Consider the following 23,564-nt stretch of genomic DNA (forward strand, 5'->3'; position numbering starts at 1 on the left):
ATGAAAATGGTGTTGGGGGTGATGAGTGAAAAGGAGCAAGGAATTAAGGTGTACAAATTATCAGTTATAAAAACAGTCATGGGGATGTAAAGTACTGCAAAGGGAATATAGACAATATTATAATAACTATGTGTGGTGGAAGATGGGCACTAAATTCATTGGGATGATCATTCCGTAAGTTATATAAATGTTTAATCACTATGTTGTATACCTGAAATAATATAATGTTGTATGTTAGCTGTAATTAAAAATAATTGTTGTAATTTTTAAAAAGATTAAAGTGATTTTACAGTTTTAGAGAAAACTTTTAATCAACAGTAATAAAAAATTAGTCATATATTGATAGATATTAAAATTGAAATGCAGAGATATAATACTCTTACAGATAGTTTACCTCAAAGTCTATCAGTTGTAGGTCAGCTATCAGTGTCACCAGCAGCCCACTATTGTAGAGTTCTTGTGCTAGGTGAGCCACAGCCTCCATTGGGTTTTCTTTGTCATTTGCACCACACAGAATTTCTTTCATTACTTGCAGTGATTTCGACACTTCTTCTGAAGCCTAGTGAACAAAAAGTATGCCAAGACTTAAGTAAATAAAAATTTTCAGGTTATAAACAAATGAACAAACAAAAATCATTTATTTAGGCCCTGTTTATTTATGATAAAAAAACACTGTATAGTTATAAACAAAAACCTTTTAGTAAGTGCTGCTTTTTTATTTTAAAAATTACTAAAATTTATATACACACAAAATATCTCTAGTATTTCTATTTAGTCAACATAACTGGAAAAAAATTCTTTTAAACCTACTCAGACACAGACAACTCTGTCAGTAATTGATTCTAAATTTAACTCTTGAAAATTAAATTTAAACTACTTATAAGTTAAACTAAAAGTTAAAAACTTATTAGTAGTTACTAGTCTTTAAAGCATTTGCTAAGGTTTTTTAACAAGTCCCTATTTTTCTGACTTAAAAAAATTATTTATTTTTTAAAAATTATTGTTTTTAGAGAGAGGGGAAGGGAGGGAGAAAGAGAAGGAGAGAAACATGTATGTGGGAGTGATACATCATACATTGGTTGCCTCTTGTACCCCCCAACCTGGGGAACTGGCCCACAACCCAGGCATGTACCTCGACTAGGAATCAACTGGTATCATTTTGGTTCACAGGCTGGCACTCAGTCCACTGAGCCACACTAGCCAGGCCATTTTTCTGATTTTTTAAATGGACTAGGTATAAAATAATAAGTTGTCAAAACCCATAAAATTTCTTTGTCAATCTCCTTTCCCTTCACACACAGTCATTATCTTTTTTGCTATCTATAAAACTTAAACAAACAAACAAACAAAAAAATTTCACTACATTTAAAGAATAACAGGAAAACCGATAGAGGTAGATTAGTGCATGCTAGGGCCTGGTGAGGGTAGAATGAGACATGACTGCTAATGGGGTACAGAGTTTCTTTGGGGGGTTGGAAATATTCTGGAATTAGATAATGGTGATGGTTGTACAACCATGAGTATACTAAAAATGACTAAATGGTAGACTTTTAAATGGTCGATTATATGGAATGCAAATTATATTTCAGTAAAAAGCTTTAAAAATTAATAAAGATGAAGAGAGAACAGACCAATTAGTTAACAATTTGATTTGCTGACCATTTAAAAATATATACTCTATTTTTGGACCATAAGACGCATCTAGGTTTTAGAAGAGGAAAATAGGGAAAAAAATTTTGAAGCAAAAAATGTGGCAAAATATTTAATAACATAAATAACATAATAATTCACCAATGTAAATGTAAACAGATCTCAACAGCAGCCATTATTCCTCCCAAATTGGGGGGGAAAGGGAAGGCCGTCTTATGGTCTGAAAAATACAGTTTACCACAGCTTTAAGTATAGTACTCTAATAATTATAATTGAGGAAGGAAATAAAGAGAATAAGGCAATATAAATATAACTAATAGTAGATGGCACTACTTAAAAAATAATTTCCAGATATATTTTATGATCTGATTGAAGCAATCCTTAATTTATTAAATGTCAGAAGTTTTTTAAGTTGTGAATATATCCATAGAAGAGTACTTTAAACATATGTAGAGTTAAGAGTAATTGTAAAGCAAACACCTTCATGATTACTAAACAGGTCAAGAAACATTTTAAGTACCCTAGATATTATCTGAATGGCCCTTTTTCAGCCTAAAGAAAAATTTTTATGTTTCTGATACCAATCATTTATTTATTTTTCTTCATATTTTTCTCACCTATGTTTGCAGCCCAAAATAATATAGTTTAGTTCTGTTGAGTTGGGATAGTACCTGTCCCCTTGTGAGATTCATCCATGCTGCTGAATGTAAGTAGCAGTTCTTAATTTTTGTTGCTCTACAGTATTTCAATAAGTGACCACTTCAATATCATCTCTACTGTTGATGAACATTTGGGTTGTTTTCATTGAGGGGTCATTATGAACAACACAATGCTACTAACATTCTTGTACATGAATCCTGGGCCCATGTTCAAGAATTTCTCTACAATTTATATCTAGTAGGAACACACATAGTTTCCTATCTAACAGATAATACACTAAACTGGTTTCCAAAAACCAATTTACACTTTACTAGTCACAGTGAATCAAAGTTCTTATTGCTTTCCATATTTGTCAACACTTAACACCATCAGACAATTTTGCTAAGGTAGAACACATGTATTATGAATATATTACAGTTAATTGGACTTTTCCTGATTACTAATGAGGATGAGTATCTTTTTTCTGTTTTTAAATTTTTTTTTCTTAACTTTGTCATTTAGATTTACTCTTTTATGAAGATCATTTCTTTTTTTCTCTTTGGATCAGTATTTGGCTTGATATTAGAAAGTACACTAAGATTAACATATATTTCTACATTACTTTCAAGATGTAGGATGAGAAACATATTTCTACATCCTTACAAGAGAACAAGATTGTATCATACACTAAGACAGAAATATATTATGCACTCAAGGGTATTTATTGTATAGATATCTTTAATCTTACCATAAACTAGTCACTATAGAGAGAAATCAAATATGTAGGATTCAACATTCCTTTGAGGCAATGACTGAAACACTGAAAAGCCCTTCCTATGAGGAAGATGTGCTTGGTAGGACATTAAACAATGTCAAAATGAGGTTGCAAACAGTAGAAACTATCAATTGATCTTTAAATAAAAACTTCGTAACCTGTATGCCAGTATAACATTATATACAGTACCCCTTAGATTTTTAAGCTTGTAGTCAAGAGAGATCCAGGTTTCACAGGTTTCATCAGAGACTGACTCCAGGTAATGAATTAGGAGTTGAAGACAACACTCTCAACAATTATTAGGTGTATAAAACCTGAAATCAATTTAAATGTATTCACAGTGACTGTGTGTCCCATCACAGACCATATTTGGGGTATTTCATTAAACTTTTATGTTGGTTTTTGGTCTTGAATACATATATTTTAAAAATAATGTTATTGTTTTAGCTTATACCTTTTCTGTCTTTTTGTCTTGCTTTTCCAAAATGGCTAAGTTGTCTTTCAGAATTTTCACAATTTCTGCTGGATTTTTATGTGATTTACTAAACAAAGGCATTTTTTTCATCTATAGAAATCACTTGTTCCAATATGGAATGCTAAAAACAAACATATAACCCCCCCCCCAAATTACAAATTTAACTGAACACAATTAAATTGTTAAACTAAAATGACATAAGTTTTCAATTCAGTACTTTAGAACATTAAAATCCAACTAAATGAGTTTCATCAAGTTTTAAGCCAAATTTAAGTGCATACGAAATATTTCTGAAACTTTACCTACATGGTTTTCCTCAAAATTTAAAAGGTTTCCCATAATAGAAACAGGATTATACAAGAATGGAGAAAGAGAACAAGCTTCAGAGAACAAGCTGGTATTTAAAACTAGATTATTTTGACTAAAAAAACTGATGATGATAATAATAGTAGATAAAATAAAATATGTAACACTTAAGTGGGATTAAGATCCACATACTATAGTACAGTGATATTTAAAAGCATGCTACTCCACAGCAATCACAAAATTATCATGTAAAATTATTTAGAATCTGTTCTTTTCTCTTCAAATATTCAGCTGACTATATTCACTGATAAAATGAGGACTAACTCTTTAACACCAAAGAGAAATCCTACAAATTTCCAAAAGGGGGAAATCCAGAGCAGCACCTAAGAACCAGACTCTAAAAGAAGAATTCAGATTTGTAAGTTGAAATCAAATGTTGAAAACAGTGAAACATTGTTTTATGTAGCTTCTAGAGGAAAAGATTTTTAATCTGGAATTCTATACTCTGTCCAAATTATTAGGCATTTGTGAGGGCAAAGTGAAATAACCTAAGGTTAATGGAGCAGGATGAGAGGAAGAGAAAGGAAGAGAATGAAGAAATAGGAAAATGAAAGAAATAGTTGAAAAAGATATGGAGTTGAGCAAAGAAATTGATAAAATTTAAAGTTAACTTTAAATGAAGGCTGGTATGTGTCTGTGAAGCTTAATACAATTGTGTAAAAAGTATTCTTAAAGTATTTTGATAGAGGAAAAATGTAACAAAAACAACAATAACAATATCTGGAAAAATACAAATAAGTTAAACTCTTTTGTAGATTTTATACTTTGTTCAAGGAACACAACAGATGTAAGAGGCAGAACTTTCAACTACCAAAATGGGGAACAAAGGAACAAAAATAATTTGACTGAATCAGGAGTAGAAATTTTTTTGTAAAAAAGAAGCAAATAGTAATTACAGAACATGAAACATTATGGAGAAATAAGAGCAAACATTAGTAATTACAATATATACAAGTGGGTTAAATTCCACTACTAAAAAATCAAGACTCATATTGAGTTAGTGCACATATATGCACACACACAATTGATCTATAAACTCAGCAATGGACACAACAAAATGAAACAAATGTTGAGGATAAAGATGCATAAATATATGCCTAGCAATGTTAATATGAATATAAGACAATACAAAGTTTTTACGTGTGTGTGGTGTAGATTTTATATACATCTATTTTATATATATATGTACATGTGGGCAAAAGTAGGTTTACAGTTGTGAGACTGTGAGTTTATTCTTGTATTTATTAATTGTTGTATTATTTTCCATATGAACAACTATAAACCTACTTTGCCCAACACTGCATATAGGGCAGATATTGTATTATCTTTTATTGTAAGAAAAACATATATTTATAGGTTACATAAAAGAACAAATATGAAGAGGGACCAAAAAAACTCAGAATTATCTTCTGGAGGGTGGGCCCCTTATGGTATAGGCTTCCCCCATTAGGTGAGAGTTCTAGGGACCTATCTATATCAGTGTACCAGCTGGTGTTGTTGTGAGAGGCTGCAATTGGCTTCAGTGAATTGTTTTTGAAGACTCTTTCAACATTTTTGTACATTTCATGATGAGTGATTTATGAGCACACCTGCCCCCACTGTGCTCCGTGTTCAGCAGTTTTTCACCAAAAATGGCATGACCCCATGCCCCACCCTCCCTATTCACCTGATCTTGCCTTGAGTGAGATTTTTTGTTTCCCAGATGAAAAAAATCCACAGAGGGATAAGTTTTGCCCAGTGGAAGAGGTGAAACAAAAAAGGCAGAAGCACTAAAAGGCATCAAAATCAATGAAATCAAAAACTGTTTTGAGCAGTGGAAAAAACATCTCAATAGGTGTATCATATGAAATGGAGAGTAATTTGAAGGTGACTGAAGTTTAAATATGTAAGAATAAATACACAATTTTTAATAAATAAATTCCAGGGGGTTTTTTTGTGTGTGTGTCCTCACTTGAATACATCAATTTCCTTTATAAACTGAATAAGATTTTATACATGTTGGGTACAATGCAGACTATATTCAATATATATGTTTTTATTTTGTGACCTTGATTTTCTCGAAGTAGAAGAACAAGTCACTGGTAGAGAGAAATAAATAACAGGGGAGTATGGTAGGGACTTTAAGGAAAGAGATAAAAGTTTAGAAAAGCTACTAATGGAAATGGGAAGAAGGGTTACTAGGGAAGTAATCTGCATTATACTCAGTTAAAATATGTTCAGTGTAGATCTTAAGGTTAAGTGTAGATCTGATTGAGCTTGGTAGAAAAATCAAAAAACAAATGAAGGATACCCAAAATGAAATAAAGCAGAATAGTTAGGGAACCCATAGTGACAGAAAGAAAACCAGGACTCAAAGCAACAATTTGAAACAAAAGGAAGAAATAAACATCCAACTGAAACAGAATGAAGAAACAAGAATTTAAAAAAGTGAAGAGAGGCTTGTGAACCTCTGGGACAACCTGAAATGTTCTAATATCCTAATTATAGGGGTGCCAGAAGGAAAAGAACAACAGCAAGAAATTGAACTTATTTGAACAAATAATGAAGGAAAACTTCCTCAGTTTGGCAAAGGACATAGACTTTCAGGAAGTCCAGGAAGCCCAGAGTCTTCCAAAGAAGTTGGGCCCAAAGAGGAACACACCAAGGCACATCATCGTTAAGTTACCCAAGATTAAAGATAAAGAGAGAATCCTAAAAGCAGCAAGAGAAAAGGAGACAGTTACCTACAAAGGAGTTCCTGTAAGACTGTCAGCTGATTTCTCAAAAGAGACCTTGCAGGCAAGAAGGGGCTGGAAAGAAGTATTTGAAGTCATGAAAAGCAAGGACCTACATCCAAGATTACTCTATCCAGCAAAGCTATTATTTAGAATGGAAGGGCAGATAAAGTGCTTCCCAGATAGTGTGAAGTTAAAGGAGTTCACCATCACCCAGCCCTTATTACATGAAATGTTAAAGGGACTGATCTAATAAAAAGATAAAAAATATGAGCAGTAAAATGATAACAAACTCTCAACTATCAACAAATGAACCTAAAAGATAAGAAAAACAATGAAAACAAAAACTAAGCAAACAACTAGAACAGGAACAGAATCAGAGAAATGGATATCACATGGAGGGATTTCAGTGGGGAGGGGGAAGGGACGAATAGGGAAGAAAAGATACAGGGAAGAGGAAGCATAATTAGTAGGCATAAAGTAGACAGGGAGAGATAAAAAAAGTGGTGTTGGACACAGAGGACTTAAGGAACTTATATGTACAACCCATGGACACGAACTAAGGTGGGGAGAATGCTGGAGGGTTGGAGGGGGCAGGGTGGAGAGCGGATAAAGGGGGGAAAATTGGGAAAACTGTAATAGCATAATGAAGAAAAAATATTTTTAAAAAGAAAATAAATTGGACAGTAATATGGCAGTATGAATCTAGAAACTTTAAATGTTCACAACCTCTGCCATAGTAGCAACTTTGTTGCTGTAATTAATGGGACTTTACAGGAACTGGCAGTTTTTTCTTTCTCAGAAGTACATAAAGTATGTGCTTTATAACAAGTGGCTTTTCAGTTTGATAAAATATAGTATATGGCTATGAAACTGTTTACAAAACATGTGAAGAAAATGGAAGTGTTAAAAACAGCATCCCACATTATAGAGTATAACTACAACTATGTAAAAGCAAACAAAATCACAAATAGACAAAACTAATATATAGAAAAATAATTCAAAATAAATTAACAGTAATTGCATCTCGGTCGTTGGCTGTGGATAACTTTCTTCCTTTAAATTTTGCTTTTTCTAAACTTTGTTCAATAGATCACGCAAATAGTTTTATAATGAAAATACCTCAGCCCTGGTTGGTGTGGCTCAGTGGATTGAGTGCCAGCCTGTGACCAAAGGGTTGCTCGTTTGATTCTCAGTCAAGGCACATGCCTCGGTTGTGGGCCAGGTTCTCAGATGGGATGTGTGAGAGGCAACTGCACATTGATATTTCTCTCCTCTTTCTCCCTCCTTCCCCCTCTCTCTAAAAGTAAATAATTTTTTAAAAAGAAAAGACCTCATGAATGATATTTTAAATGATGAAACAACCTTTTTTAAAACCTTCAATCTGTGGAATATCGGATCATTATGTCTTTTCAAAGCATAAGTCAAATATGATTTTGGGTACTTTGGCTGTGAAATTTCATAAAGAGAAGTACTTGGCTTAGATTCTAGAGAAAAAGCCAAAAAAGATCATTTAGCTGTGCTCCCAAGGCAGTAAGTCCCTGTAGGTTTTGTAGATGTTGGCAGCACTCCCTTTCCTGGTACACAGTAAAATATTTCATGTTCCTAACTTTGAATTCCATTAAAGATGGCCCAAAATCAATCACATGAGTGATTCATCTGAGCATATTCAGTGACATAGTTGGAGAGGAGTGTTGAAGGGTAAAAGAGAAAGGAAAACTAGGAGAAGAGGTCATTTAGGGCATTAAATGCCTTCACTGTTATCTCTTAAAATATTTTAAAAGGGAGTAAATACCTCTCTGCAGGAGGCCAATGAGTATTTCTAGGCCTTTATGTCTAACCTCCATTTGTGCTGTTCAATAACAGTTCTAATTTCAAGGATATCCACAAAAGTTAAAGGGAGTGGGAAGTTTATGAAGCCAAGAAAAATGTCAAGATTTCCATACGCTGAAACCATAAAAAGTATAATCAAACTGCGAACTCCCTGCAAGAAAGCCAACTCAAAAACAAGCATTCTTTCCCTTCACTAAGTTTATTTACAATCAATGAGGAGAGAGAAACATTCCCCAAATCATTTCTTTGAACTTGCTAAGAAGAAAAAGAGAAAGAAGGAAACCTACCACCACATAAAAATTTTCAAAAAAGTTAAGGAACTACCATACTTTTATCTGTATTCCAAATAGGACTCACAACTAGAAAGAATGCAATCAAAAGTGAATCTGTGGCAAATAATCAGACCTATATCGTTTATTTTCTAAAAAATTAGGATGGTTCCATTTGTCAATTTTCACTGAACTGTCCTCTTAAAATGGGAGCATTTTATTGAATGTAAATTTAAAAAAATTGTTTTACTGTTTATGCTGTTAAAGTTGTCCCAGTTTTCTACCCTTTGCCCCCCTCTAACCAGCCCCCTACCCAGTACCTCAAGCAATCCTTACACCATTGCTATGTTCTGACTACTCTATTCCCTATTCTGTAATTTATATCCCGATGACTATTTCATAACTACGAATTTGTATTTCCCAATCCCTTAATCTACTTTGCACATCCTGGAGCAACCCCCTTCTAATTTGGCAACCAGCAAAACATTCTATTTATGATTCTGTTTCTGTTCTGCTTATTTATTTTGTTTTTAAAATTCAATTATTGATATATATGTATTTATTGCCATTTTATTGTTCACATTTTTGTTCTTCTTCTTAGAAAAGACCCTTTAACATTTCATATAATACTGGTTTGGTGGTAATGAACTCCTTTACCTTATTCTTGTCTGGGAATCTCGTTGTCTGTCCTTCAATTCTACATGATACCTTTGATGGGTAGATTAATCTTGGTTGTAGATCCTTGCTTTTCATCACTTTGAATATTTCTTGCCAATCACTTCTAGTCTTCAAAGTTTCATTTGAGAAATCAGCTGACAGTTTTATGGGAACTGCTCTGTAGGTCATGAGCAGCTTTTCTCTTGCTGCTTTTAAGATTCTATCTTTGACATTAACTTTTGGCCTTTTAATTATGATGTATCTTGTTGTGGGCCTCTCTGGGTTCATCTTCTTTGAGCCTCTCTTCCTGGGCTTGTATGTCTATTTTTTTCACTAAGTTAGGAAAGTTTTCTGTCATTATTTTTTCATTTTTTAAAAAAGATTTTATTTATTTATTTTTAGAGAGAGGGAGGGAGATAAACATCAATGTGTGGTTGCCTCTCACATGCCCCAAACTAGCAACCTGGCCCACAACCCAGGCATGTGTCCTGACTGGGAATAGAACCAGCAACCCTTTGCTTCACAGGCCAGCACTCAATCCACTGAGCCACAACAGCCAGGACCATCATTATTTTTTCAAAGAGGTTTCCAATTTCTTGCTCTCTCTTTTCTCCTTCCAGCACTCCCATGATGTGAATGTTGGTATTCTTGAAGTTGTCCTAGAGGCTCCTTACAATGTTTTTTTTCTTCTTTTTTCTTCTTGCTGTTCTTATTGGTTGCTTTTTGCTTCATTATATTCCAAATCACTGACTCAATTCTTGGCTTCATCCACTCCACTGTTGATTCCCTGTGAATTGTTCATTATTTCAATTAGTGTATCATTTCTAACTGATTTTTTTTCAATGCTCTTGAGGTCCTCACCAAGGTCCTATTTTTTAAATTCAATTATTGATAGATATGTATTTATTGCCATTTTATTGTTCATAGTTTTGAACTTTTTCTTTAAAAAGTCCCTTTAACATTTCATATAATAATGGTTTGGTGATGATGAGCTCCTTCAGTTTTTTCTTATCTGGGAAGCTCTTTATCTGCTGTCTCCTAGAGTTTTGTTCTGTTCACTTGGGCCATGTTTCTTTGTCTCCTCATTTTAACAGCCTCCCTGTGTGTGTTTCTATGTATTAGATAGAACTAATACATAGATAGAACTAATACATATGTCTCCCAGGCTTGGTAGAGTGGCCTAATGTAGTAGGTATCCTATAGAGTCCTGTTGGCACAGCCTTCCCTAGTACTCTAGCTGGGTACTGAAGGTTGTCCACTGTGTGCACTGTGTACACCCTCCTACTGTAGTTGAGCCTTGACTGCTGTTGTCATGTCCAGAGTCAGCCACCCACAATGTTTTGTCCAGGATCACACAGCATAATCTACAAAGCAATCTTCAGATGGTTGTTACTTGTGCTGAGCTTGGAGGTGGTTAGGCAAGGCCAGCTGCTACTGGTTTTGAGCCTGGGCAACTTAATGAGAGGTACAGTGCTCCCTGAAACCAGATGCTACTTGTTTGAGAGGGTTTAGGAAAATCTGAAGCATGGGACAAGACAAGCCATTGGTATGGAAAAGCTACTGGAAACAGCTAGGAGGGCTCAAATGTTGAGAGATGCAGGGATTCAGAGAATCATCAGGGTGGGGCAAACACTGTGTGCCAGATTGATGGAGTCTCAGATATGGTGTCTGTCTCCTGGCTCTGTGGCTCTGTGGGGAGAGGGTTTAGAAAAATGGCTTGTACCCACTGTTCTGTCTGGGAAAAGGTTACTTCCCAGCCCTCACACTGAGGCTGGACACTTCAGTTCCTTCCCATATACCATTGGTGCATTTCCAGCTCCTATCCTGTTACTGGAGTTCAGAAAGGGTGAGTCTGAGTCAAGTCTGTATGTGGGTTCTTTAAGAGAAACTGCTTGGGAATCCAGCAGTTTCTTCCACCAATTCAGTTCCCACTGGTTTGCTCCTAGTAGTTAGTGGACTTATCTTCTAGAACTGGAACCCTGGGCTGGGGGACCTGGTATGGGCCTTGGACCCCTCACTCCTGAGATATGCCTCTCAAATTCTTATCCACTATGCATGGGTGTAATACCAGCCTGCTCCAAGTCTCCACATCTCCGTCCCTCCTACCAGCCTGGATAAATGTGGTTGCTCTAATTCCATAGTTGTCAGATTCCATTCAACTCGATTTCTGATGTTTCTGAGTGATGGTTGTTCTATAGTTTAGTTGTAATTTTGATGTGGTTATGTGAGGAGGTGAGCTGTGTTTATCTATACTGCCATTTTGACCAGAAGTGAATATAAACTTTAAAATTAAAAAAATACACCTAAAAGTTCTACAGTATATAAGGACACCTGTCCCTCTCCTCTTCAATCATAATTTAGAATTGTCCTCATAGAGATAATAAATTAAAAAGCACAAAGCATATCACTATAGGTATTTATGTTATAACACCAAATCAAGGTATCCCCCAATCAATGCCTTCTATCCTTCAGCTATTCTTTTTCTTAAAGATTTTATTTATTTCTTTTTAGAGAGGGGAAGGGAGGGAGAAAGAGAGAGAGAGAAACATCAATGTGTGGTTGCCTCTCAGGTGGCCCCCACTGGGGACCTGGCCTGCAACACAGGCATGTGCCCTGACTGGGAATCGAACTTGTGATGCTTTGATTCGCAGCCTGCGCTCAATCCACTGAGCTACGCCAGCCAGGGCTTCAGCTATTCTTTTAAAATATACACCCTAATTGTAATTGGAAGACATTACAATTGAATTTTGTACTTGAATACCTATAGAAATAAGTGAAAATCAGTAGATGTATAAATGAGGTCTTTCATTGATCATCCTTTTCTTTAGTTGAAAATGATTAAGAATTATTTTGTTTTTATAATTTTTATTACCAGAGTTTAAGGGAGAGATATTTTCTAAATATGGACAATTTACATAGAAATTAAAAACTTGTGAGGTTTTTATGCATCCACATTGATCTGGAAGCCTTGATCAGGCTCAAAAATTCTTTTATAAGAGAAACCTGCTCTGGCTGGTGTGGCTGTGGTTTGAGTACCGGCCTGAGAACCAAAGGGTCACCAGTCAGATTCCCAGTCAGGGCATATGCCTAGGTTGCGGGCTGGGTCCCTGGTTCAGAGTGTGTGAGAGAGGCAACCACACATCAAGGTTTCTCTCCCTCTCTCTCTCCCTTCCCTTCTCCCTAAAAAGAAAGAAAAGAAAGGAAGGAAGGAAGGAAGGCCCATGTCCTTGGGAAGCTCCTTAATATAATGGATTAGAAACATTGAGATAATTTTAAAATACAATTAGTATGTGAAGTCAGGGAGACATATAATTACTAATTTGTTTACTGTTATAAATAATAACCTATTAGATTACTTTTGAAGAAAAACAACCAGTAACTTCATTTATTAGGTTGGTAGTAATGTTTCTATTGACAACTCCATTGATTTGTTGGAGCTAAAATTTCTACATCTATTAGCTATCAATGATTGTCAGTAAATGGTAACTTTATATTAGAATTGCACAATCCCAATTTATAGCAGAGATCTGAAGCTAGGTTAGTATTCTCAAAAACTAGTAACTGTAATCAAACATCAGATCTCTAAAATTCACAATGGTTATTCTTCACAACAGAATTATCAAGGAAAACTCAAAATTCACTTTTTTTAGTCTTTCCTATAAGTACATACTTATTTATATTGATACATAACAATCAAATTTTAGTCAGATACTGTTGCTAGTATTGTGACAAGGTTTAGCTTATAGTGTGAAATATAACCATTTCAGAACTTCAGCAAGCCCCCATGCCTGTCTATGAACTGTCAATCTATAAAAACATTAACATAGGACAATGGAGATGAAAGAAATTTAGCTGAAGATAGTTCATATACTATAGATTTCCAGGTTTGTACAGATTTTCTGGATGGGTAGGTAGCCTTTCAAAATACTTCCAAACTTGAGAGAGCCTAGATGAGTTTCCGCTAGACATTTAAGAAATAAGACTCCCAGATCAAGCAACTGAAAACAAACATTAATGATGGCAGTGCCAGGAAATGACTGGCTGCTGGGCTTAAGGCAGGAGTGATCTCTTGAGTCTCAAAGAGCTTTGGTCGACGTGAGTGCAACAACTCGCTCAGTCCTGAGAGCGAATACCTGCGGAGTACAAGTCACAAGCCTCCTGAGGAGTAAGAGGGTATCTGTCTGTGACCCAGGGTGCCAGTGCTGCCCCTGAGCGTGGAGCCCTCAGCCAGGAGGTGCAGCTAGCCAGACCCAGGTCCCTGCCACCATAATGAGAGCCCCAAGCCACTCTGGGTCACAGCTTTGCAGATTCCCATAAACAATGGACACTGATCTCAATTCTCAGGACAGAAAGGACCTGGACAAATCTATTAAATTTTTTTCCCTCAAGACTGTTCAAGTGACTGTCCAGGCTTGACTTAGAGAAAAGATTTCTACTGGCTCATCTTCATCACCAGTGGGTTCAGACTGGTTTACTTTGGTAATCAAAGATATCCCAGAGGTTACACATGAAGTAAAGGCACTGTCAGGGCAGCTGCTTGCCATCGGGAGATCTGTTGTGTGGAGATCTCACTCAACACTTCTGGGGGAGATTCCATAGAACTAGAAATTTGGTGTCTTGAAATGAATGAAAACTGTGATAAAGAAATCAAAGTTTCCTACACAGTGTACAACAGAGTGTGGTTGCTGCTTGCTATAACTAGGGTGACACCAGCTTACAGACTATCCAGGAAACAAGGGCATGAATATGTCATATTATACTGGATATATTTTGGGAAAGTTCAGCTGAATGGCTTAGTAGAAGGTTTCCAGACAGTACGTGTTGGGACAGTGGGAACCCCTGTAGGCACCATCACTATTTCTTGTGCTTACAGAATTTGCTTGGTGCCACCAGGCAACTTGAGAGGACCCCACCCATCATGGATATTATCGATCACTTTGTGAACCAACCCTATCCCAGCTCCTTGCCTATGTACCTCTGCAATTATAGAACCACTGGTGAGGGCACTGAAATAACATATCCTTCTGTACAAGATTCTCAAGAAATGTGAACCACCTCTTTTTCCACCTTCCCACCATCCCAGCTAATGGTTCCTGGAAAGGAAGGTGGAGTACCCCTTGCCCCCAACCAGCCTGCCCATGGTGCACAGGCTGATCAGGAGAGATTGGAAACCTGCACCCCTTCTGACATGGCCCACTGTGCTGCCATACCTAGCAGCAAGGGTACTGAAACTATCAAACAGCAGTGAGGGACGGGCCTCTCCCCACAATGTCTTGGAGACCATCTTGGCCTGAAAAGTGGTGGCTTTTGTCAACAAACCCATCAACCAGGTGACCTTGATGAGTTTGGACATACCCTTTGCCATGTTTGCTCCCAAGAATTTAGAGCTGGAGGATGTCAATCCCATGGTGAACCCTCTGGACTCCCCAGAGACGGAGTCTCCGCTCCAGGGCAGCTTGCACTCTGAGGGTTCCAGTGAGGGCAGCAGCTGCCACATCGACAACAACTTTGTCATGGTAGACTTTAAACTGGCTTTTTCTAAAGGCAACATTCTTCTGATGAAATTGAGGACCTTCTATTGTGAATTTCAGAACCCCCCTCAGCTGAGCAGCCTCTCCATAGATATCAAGGCACAGTCCATGGCTGAGGACTTGGATTTACTGTCAGAGTAGCTGTCTGTGCATAAGAATATCCGAGAATTTGATGCCTTTGTAGAAACCCTGCAGTAAAAGTTGGTGCCCTTGAGGACTGGAAACAGCCCTCTTTTGTGGTCCTAAGACACAGAGAGCCTCTCATTGATCAGCTGCTCCTATCCCTCATCTTGCTCCAAGCCAAGTGGAGGGAAGCTGGTTTAACCCATGGGGATCCAGAAGTCCCTGCTCTCACCTCCTGGATTCTCTGTGGCAGCAATCAAGCCCAGTTAGGGCATTTCAGAGGTCTCACCCTCTAGCCTTGGATATGGGAAGACTCTTTACAAAAAAGGGGCTTTCTGGTGTGCCATTTGCTTCTACTGCCCATCAGCAGCTGCTTCAATGAGGCTGTCATCCTGTCTTCCTACTGTTGGGCCCTCTTCCCCAGGGTCTGCCCTGTAGCTGGCCCCTCATCCGCCTGCCTACCAAACTATTTGACATTCCAGCTGGTGGCCCAGAGACTAGCATAGAGGTAGAGAGGAAAGAAACATTGTGGAAGGAAGATGGAAGTGCTTCTTCAGGCTCTCTTTGTTGTCTCCTTTAGTTCTGGTACTTCTTCCTCTCTCCCTCCCTTTGCCCCTGTGCCTGTATTTTTGGCAATATGACACCTTCTGCCCAAGATGAGAACTCCAAAGTCAGCCATTCCCATCCTTGAAAGCTGTGCTAGCCCCTCCGTTAACAGAAGGTCTGAGCAACCCTGGTGGCTACCTGTGCTCAGCCCCTCAGCTACATAGAAACCATCCTGTGTCTCTGGACCTGGGAGTCAAAGCAGAGACTCTTCTCATTCCTTCTCTCCCCCTGTAGCTGCTCCTTAGTTGTAGGACATGGTAAACATTCATTACTTTCAAAGACAAATATTTTATAAAGAAAGTATGTTTCAGATGAGATGTTTTCACTTGGGGAAGGTGATGGACCTCTTCCTGGGGCAGGACCTCCTCCTGTGGAGATTCCTCAGATTCCAGGTTGCTGCTCTGGGGATCTTCCTTCCCATGTACTTTAGTTGGGAGTCAACACAGGGGTGGTGAGGGCAACAGATCCTCCCAGGCTTGCTGCATTTGAACTGACAACAGGCTTTACTTTGGACACTTCTATTTCTGGTGAGAGCCTTGGATCTCCCAGCTTCTACAGTGACTGACTTTGTTCTGGCACCCCAGGAAGCCTTGGGTGCTAAACGTGGTGACTGCCTAGAGTTGTGCCACATATAGTGCCCACTGGTGAGCCCAGAGAAGTCCAGGCAGGCCCCTCCGTCTGGGGTACTTGTTCCTGTTTCTCAGGGATGGGTCATAGGCCCTTTCCTCCTTTGGCCTGGACCTGGCCATCACCTTCCTTTAACCCCAGGGTTTGTATACTGTGCTGAGGTTTAATGGTGGCATTGGTTCCTTGTTGAGAAGGTAAAGCTGAGCATACAATCGATCTAACCCTTCGGGTGTTGTTACTTGAGTAAGTCAGGTGTCTAGCCTCACCCACCTATGCCATCTGCCCCTTTCCCAGCCCAACTGATAGTCCTGGCCGTGGAAAACCAGGCCTGCCTAGTTCCTTCTGGTCCACCTGGGATATTCATTGGGAGCAGCTGTTCTGCAGTGGAGCACAAAACCCTTAATTGCTTATTAGTAAATTCACGTGACATTGTTCCTACTTACAAGGCTGGCTTCTCTTCTGAGGGCTTGAGTGGGCTCTCATGTTCTCCATTTGCCTGAGCCCTGCCTCTATGCATGTGCTCTGCTGCCACAGAGAAATGTTCCCAGCAGTGTGTACAACTGGCCCTCCTGTCTTCAGGCCAGAGCACACCCATACTGGCTGAACTGATCCAGGTTTACCCCCAAGGCCCCTGCACTGAGAAGGATGGAGGCCCACTGCAAGTTACTAATCATCCCCTACGCGGCCCCAACATCCCAGCCACTGCACTCCTTTTGAGGCCAAGAATGGAAAGGCCAGTTTGTGTTAGCTGTTGTCCTCTTTGACTTCTGATAGTTGGCCTGTGAAGGCAGCAGACCTTCTTTAGGATTCCAGCAGCAAGAGGCCAGGCAGGCTGAGCCTGGAAGGAGCAGAAAAATTTTCAAGGCCAGCCCTTGCCCCTCAGGCCTGTACAATAAAAGGTGTAAGTCTTAGACTGACCCCAGGACAGGGCTGGGGGAGGTTATCTGTCTCCAGGTGGCAGACCTTCCTCCCTTTCAGCCTACTTTGTTTGGAAATACTGAGTTATACTCTAAAATGTATTCAAGAATAGGAGCTCCTTCTCTCTCTCTGCTGCATAGGATTCCATTGTGTAAATGTATCACAGTTTTTTCATCCACTCATTTACTGATGGGCATTTAGGTTGCTTCCAGCACTCAACTATTGTAAATTGTGCTGCTATGAACATTGGGGTGCATAGGTTCTTTTGGATTGGTATTTCAGTGTTCTTAGGATATAATCCCAGCAGTGGAATTGCTGGGTCAAAAGGCAGCATGGATGGAATTGGAGAGAATTATGTTAAGTGAAATAAGCCAGGTGGTGAGGGACAAATACCATATGGTCTCACCTTTAGCTGGAACCTAATTAACAAAACAAACAAGCAAGCAAAATATAACCAGAGACATTGAAATTAAGAACAATCCAACACTAACTAGAGGAAAGGGAGAAGGAGACAATGGGGGGAAGGTTGTTCAGGAACAACTATAAAAGACACATGGACAAAAGCAAGGGGGAGAGTGGAAGCAAGGGAGGCAGGTGGGTTTGGCTGGGGTGGGGGGGGAGTGGTGGGAGGAAAATGTAGGCAACTGTAATTATAACAATAAAATTAAAAAATGAAATGTATTCAAAAGATTTCCAATACATTTTTTTCTGTACTTTAAAAAAAAACAAAAGAAATAAGACTCCCAAAACTGAAAAGTATAATCTCATTTATAAGCAGTAAAGATTTCAGTTTAAAGAAATTATTTGAATTACTGATGGAATATTAAGACGATAACTAAAAAGCATGTTAACATAATTGTATACTTTTTTCCTTCTTAAAGGAATGCCACTAAATATTATCTTTAAAGTACATTTTAAATATGTACGTACATGTATGTGTAAACACAGGCATTCATATCTCAGAAATGAAAAACTGTAAATTATTCCACTTTATTTTATTCAATCAGCAAATATTTATTAAGCACCTATTATATGCCATCTAGGACTATTCAAAATCATTACTTTTGAAATATAACTTGTGACATTAAAGAATGGCAATTCCTGAACTTTTCTACAGTTTTTTAATGTAGCAGTAGGTTTAATTTTTTTAATTAACAAAGAAAGTGTTTTTTTAATCAAATGGGAGATTTTTTTTGTCACTAAAAATCAGATAAGTGTTATCTGAATTCATTGGATTGTTTACTTTGTTATTCATTATTTTACTTCATCTGTTTATTGCATTACTATTTTTAAATTTTTATATCTTGGCTCTTTAGAAGAACTTTTAGGGCCAGTGTAACTAAACTATTTTGTGACTTAATTGGATTTTTCCAAATAGGCTACATTTCTTCCTGTGGGTCCTAGTACACATAAGCAAACACATAATGTTTGTGAGTTAAACTTGACATCTTACATACTGTTAAGTACTCAAGATACCTAGCTGGTAAATTGCCTTCCTCATCAGTATCCCTATTCATTTGGGATTGCCACCATGTCATACTATGGTCTTTTCTTTTTCTCCCAATAGTTAGGTCTTCTCTGTACAACTATTGCTTTGTCTGAGTATCCACAATTCTATCAATTCTTGTCAGGCCACGTCTCTCATTACAAAAACTGTATATTTTTATTTTTTTCACTTATAACATTAGACAAAAAAATCTTATTTTTTAAATATATTTTATTGATTATGCTATTATAGTTGTCCCATTACTCCCTTCATTCCCATCCACCCTGCACACCCTCTCCCACCCACATTCCTCCCCTTTAGTTCATGTCCATGTGTCATAAGTTCTTTCGCTTCTACATTTCCCATACTATTCTTGCCCTCCCCCTATCTATTTTCTACCTACCATCGATGCTACTTATTCTCCATATCTTTTCCCCCTCTCTCCTCCTCCCACTCCCCTGTTGCCAAGACTCCATATGTTCTCCATTTCTCTGGGTCTGTTCCTGTTCTAGTTGTTTGCTTAGTTTGTTTTTGTTTTTGTTTTTGTTTTAGGTGTGGTTGTTAATAATTGTGAGTTTGCTGTTATTTTACTATACATGTTTTTTATCTTCTTTTTCTTAGGTAAGTCCCTTTAACATTTCATATAATAAGGACTTGGTGATGATGAACTCCTTGAACTTGACCTTATCTGAGAAGCACTTTATCTGCCCTTCCATTCTAAATGAAAACTCTGCTGGATAGAGCAATCTTGGATGTAGGTCCTTGCCTTTCATGACTTGGAATACTTCTTTCCAACCCTTTCTTGTCTATAAGGTCTCTTTTGAGAAATCAGCTGACAGTCTGATGGGAACTCCTTTGTAGGTAACTGTCTCCTTTTCTCTTGCTGCTTTTAGGATTCTCTCTTTATCTTTAATCTTGGGTAACTTAACGATGATGTGCCTTGGTGTGTTCCTCTTTGGGCCCAACTTCTTTGGAAGACTCTGGGCTTCCTGGACTTCCTGAAAGTCTATTTCCTTTGCCAGACTGAGGAAGTTTTCCTGCATCATTTGTTCAAATAAGTTCAGTTTCTTGCTGCTGTTCTTTTCCTTCTGGCACCTCTATAATTTGGATATTGGAATGTTTTGGGTTATCCCAGAGGTTTGTAAGTCTCTCTTCATTGTTTTGAATTCTTATTTCTTCATTCTGTTCCAGTTGGATGTTTATTTCTTCCTTTTGTTTCAAATTGTTGCTTTGAGTCCTGTTTTTCTTGCTGTCACTGTTGGTTCCTGACTATTTTGCTTTATTTCATTTTGGGTATCCTTCATTTGTTTTTTCATTTTTCTACCAAGCTCAATCAGATCTGGGAGCATTTTGATCACCAAGGCTTTAATTTCTCCATCAGATAGGTTGGCTATCTCCTCATTGTTTAGCTCTCTTTCTGAAGCTTTGTTCTGTTCTTTCATTTGGGCCATATTTCTTTGTCTCAGTGTACCTGTTAAGTTGTAAGGGGGAGGGGCCTTAGGTATTCCCCTGGGCAGGACAACCCTCTTTGCAGGGCTTTGGCACTGCCTGTAAGGGAGGTGCCAGAGAAGGAACAATGCAGCTCACCTGCTGGTCTCTATCCCACTTTCAAACAAACCCTCCTGTGAGACTGGGAGTTTCTCCCACTATGGCAACCGCCATAGTCCACAGTCAGCTCTGTCTCAGTTTCCCCTTCAGCCAACCCTGCCTGCACAGTCTGCTGCCTTTGCAAGGGTTCTTACCGGTCTGGTGGCTCTGTTTGATTGTTTCTCTAATTCCTTGTTTGTTGGAGTTCCATGCAGTTTGGTGTTCTGGCACTTCTGGTTGTTTATTGATTTTAGATTGGCTGTTATCCTCCTTTTGGTTGTGCGAGGAAGGAAAGGGTTTCTACCTATGTCTCTATCTTGGCTGGAACTGAAAACTACTTCCTTTAAACCCCTTTCTTTTCTAGCATACTTTGAAAAAATTACACAGTTCCATTTTTTTTTAACGAAATAGTTTAGTTCTCATTTACTAAGTATTTATTACGTAACTACATAAGTGTCAGACACTGGGCTAAACATCGGAAATGAATGATAAGCATAAAAGCAATAGCTACAGATATTCCCATGGCAAGGAAAAAATCACTGATTTTAATGTGAGCTTATATCTCATAAAAAGATACAGTATAGGAAATGGAGTAGCCAAAGAACTTATACACATGACCCATGGACATGAACAATGGTGTGGGGATTGCCTGAGGGAGTATGGAGTTTTACGTGGGAGGGGGTAAAGGGGGAAAAATTGGGACAACTGTAATAGCATAATCAGTGAAATATAATTAAAAAATAAATTAAGGTTTAAAAAATAGTGAAATCAATCTTGAAAGCTCTTAAAAGTACCCAGAAACCCTTTTGATAAGCATTCTTCAAATACCCATCCACCTCTCAGTAAAGATGCTTCTCTTCAAGCATTAATATTAGGTTAAATAAAGATAATATCTTATTCAACATAATTATTTTTATATTCAGTTTCATCAATAGAATTAATTTTCTAATATTTTTAAGGATGGAGATGATTTTGTTACTGTGTGAGTAAAATATATTCTTGGGCTATAATAAAAGCCAAATGAGCATTTGTTGAATTGTTTCCTAGGAAAGGCGGGTCCCAAATTCCCAACAACTGACTCACAAATAAACTTCTCAACTACAAAATATTTGTAAACTGGTGATGACATATCCTTTATTGCTATTTGAGCATAAGAAATGGTGCCATCACTAACATAATACCAATGAATTACTAGTTTAAAATAAAAAAATTTTTTTTGAAGATTTTAAAGCTGTGTGCCAGTTCTCCAACACTTCAAGAAGGACTGAGTGTAGGAAACTCTGTAAAGAAGTTGATTTGTGATATTATCTTTATTGTACTTGTTTTTGATTTTAAGTGCAAGATAATGGTTCAGAAAAGGTTTCCACAGACCAGTTGAGTTTCTTATACATCAATAGGCTAAAAAAGGAATTCCACAAACTAAAACCTGTTTTACAGGCTTCTGTACTCATAGAGGAAATATTAAAGGAAGAACAGCCATTTTATATTATGTCTAGAGTACAAATTATTTTAGTATGTTTACTGACATTCTGCTGAAATTTTCATTTCAGCTAAGTAATTCTGTCTTAAAGGATTCACTTGAATCAATAAGGGCATTTTTTGAAGCTGGCAAAGAGTAGATTAGAATCTTTGCTTAGGATGGTACATCTTTACACAATGACTCAGTTTAGCAGCTAACAATAATACTTCCTTCCTCCCACGGATGCTTTCCATTGATGCTTTTAAAATAACGTATATAAACCTTCCACTGATGCTTTTAAAATAATGTATATAAAATTAGCATACAATCTCCTATGTTAAGTTTGTATCACAATGTGAATATATATTTTAAGAGTTTACTTTCATTTTTCTGCTCTACTGCTTACATACATTTATGTATCTGGTTATTCTAGTTCTCCAGCAGACCAAATACTAAGAGTTTAAATTCAGCTATAAGTCAAAATAACTGCTTTACTCTTTAACTTAAAATCCACGTGCATTCATTTTATATCAAATGGTAAACTTAACACGTAAATTGTCTAATTTTATTTTCATTACAGAACTTACAAAAAATCATGTGCCACATACTGGTTCTAACAGACAACATCCAACATTTAAATTATATATCCTTTTAACTAATGGAATCATTAATATTTCTATTTGAATCATGATGTAATGCTGTAATTTATATTTATGAAATTATAAAGCATCACAATAATTTTAAATTTAGTGACACCAGACAGAAGAAGATAACTTCTGAATTTTCATGAAGTTGAAAGAGAAACATCAAAAATGATATATTGCCACCACTTTTATTTTTGGAAACTCTTTTTTTATTATTATTATATTTTAATCATTGTTCAAATACAGTTTTCTCCTTTTTTTTTTTCCAATCTGGAAACTCTTTGTAAATAAAAACCTGTTTCCAAGATAAGATATTTCATGGACACAGAATAGTTGGTAGTGGTTCAAGTGTCTTAGTCAACCTAAGAGTATTGTTTTAGAGTCTTCATTTTTTTAAACCTCTCCTAGTAACAGCAGTTTATCATTTACAAAGAAACAAGGTAACAACATGATTTAAAATGAATATATAAATAATTGTAAAACCTCAACTGAAAGTAAAGTTTACCACATTAATTCCATTTCTATGAAGTGGTATATATATAGACTGGTTGATACTCACCAAATCTTACAGAAATGCCCAGGCTCGTCTAAGCAACAAAAAGTAGACATATGATGAGGTGCTGAAGACAGCTCTCTGGGGCTCAAGGACTTTAGATGAAATAGCCTTTATCTTCCATTCAATAGAGGATGTTTCCTGTTACCAAAGTGTGACAGAGAAGTTTCCACAATCCTGTCCTTATTTTCTGCTTACCTCTTTGAAGAGTCAAAGTTACCACAGGAAAACTTGGAACATTAGCAGAAAATGATCACTTGAACACTCACGCAAAGCAGCTGTAAATTTCCACTCTTTCCTTGCTCTCAGACTCCAAGCTTTGCTTGTTGCTTAATCTGTCATGGGAAGTTCTGATTCTGGTCAAATCAGCTTGCTTCTGTGTCCTCTTCTCCCTCTCTAAAACCCTCTTTTAGAATATAACCACAGTCATAGCTCCCTTTTTTTCTTCCTCTTTCTCAGTCTTGCAACGTCAGAAGAATGTGTGTAAGGCAATTAATCTCAAGGAAATTTAATTCTTGCCTCTCCCCACCCTCTCCATAAAGAGTCTAGGGATAAACAAAAACTTTTTCACATCACTTTTTTTCCCTTTAAGTCCTATACTAGTTCATGCATGGGGTTTTGTCAACAGATTAAATTGGACTAACTATCTTGT

The 23,564-nt window shown here is 37.2% G+C and overlaps 1 long non-coding RNA gene and 1 pseudogene across 1 annotated transcript; one reads left to right on the forward strand and one right to left on the reverse strand.

Moving 5' to 3' along the window:
- Positions 1-395: 395 nt before the first annotated feature.
- Positions 396-23,564, reverse strand: LOC118497366. Its single transcript, XR_004899889.1, has 3 exons — positions 22,919-23,564; positions 3,519-3,660; positions 396-559 (listed from the first exon to the last, which is right to left on the reverse strand). It is a non-coding gene; the product is annotated as an uncharacterized LOC118497366 (long non-coding RNA).
- On the forward strand, positions 12,562-15,815 carry LOC114508903 (annotated as a pseudogene).

This window comes from Phyllostomus discolor, chromosome 11, assembly GCF_004126475.2.
Source record: "Phyllostomus discolor isolate MPI-MPIP mPhyDis1 chromosome 11, mPhyDis1.pri.v3, whole genome shotgun sequence".
In the NCBI taxonomy this organism is placed as follows: domain Eukaryota; kingdom Metazoa; phylum Chordata; class Mammalia; order Chiroptera; family Phyllostomidae; genus Phyllostomus; species Phyllostomus discolor.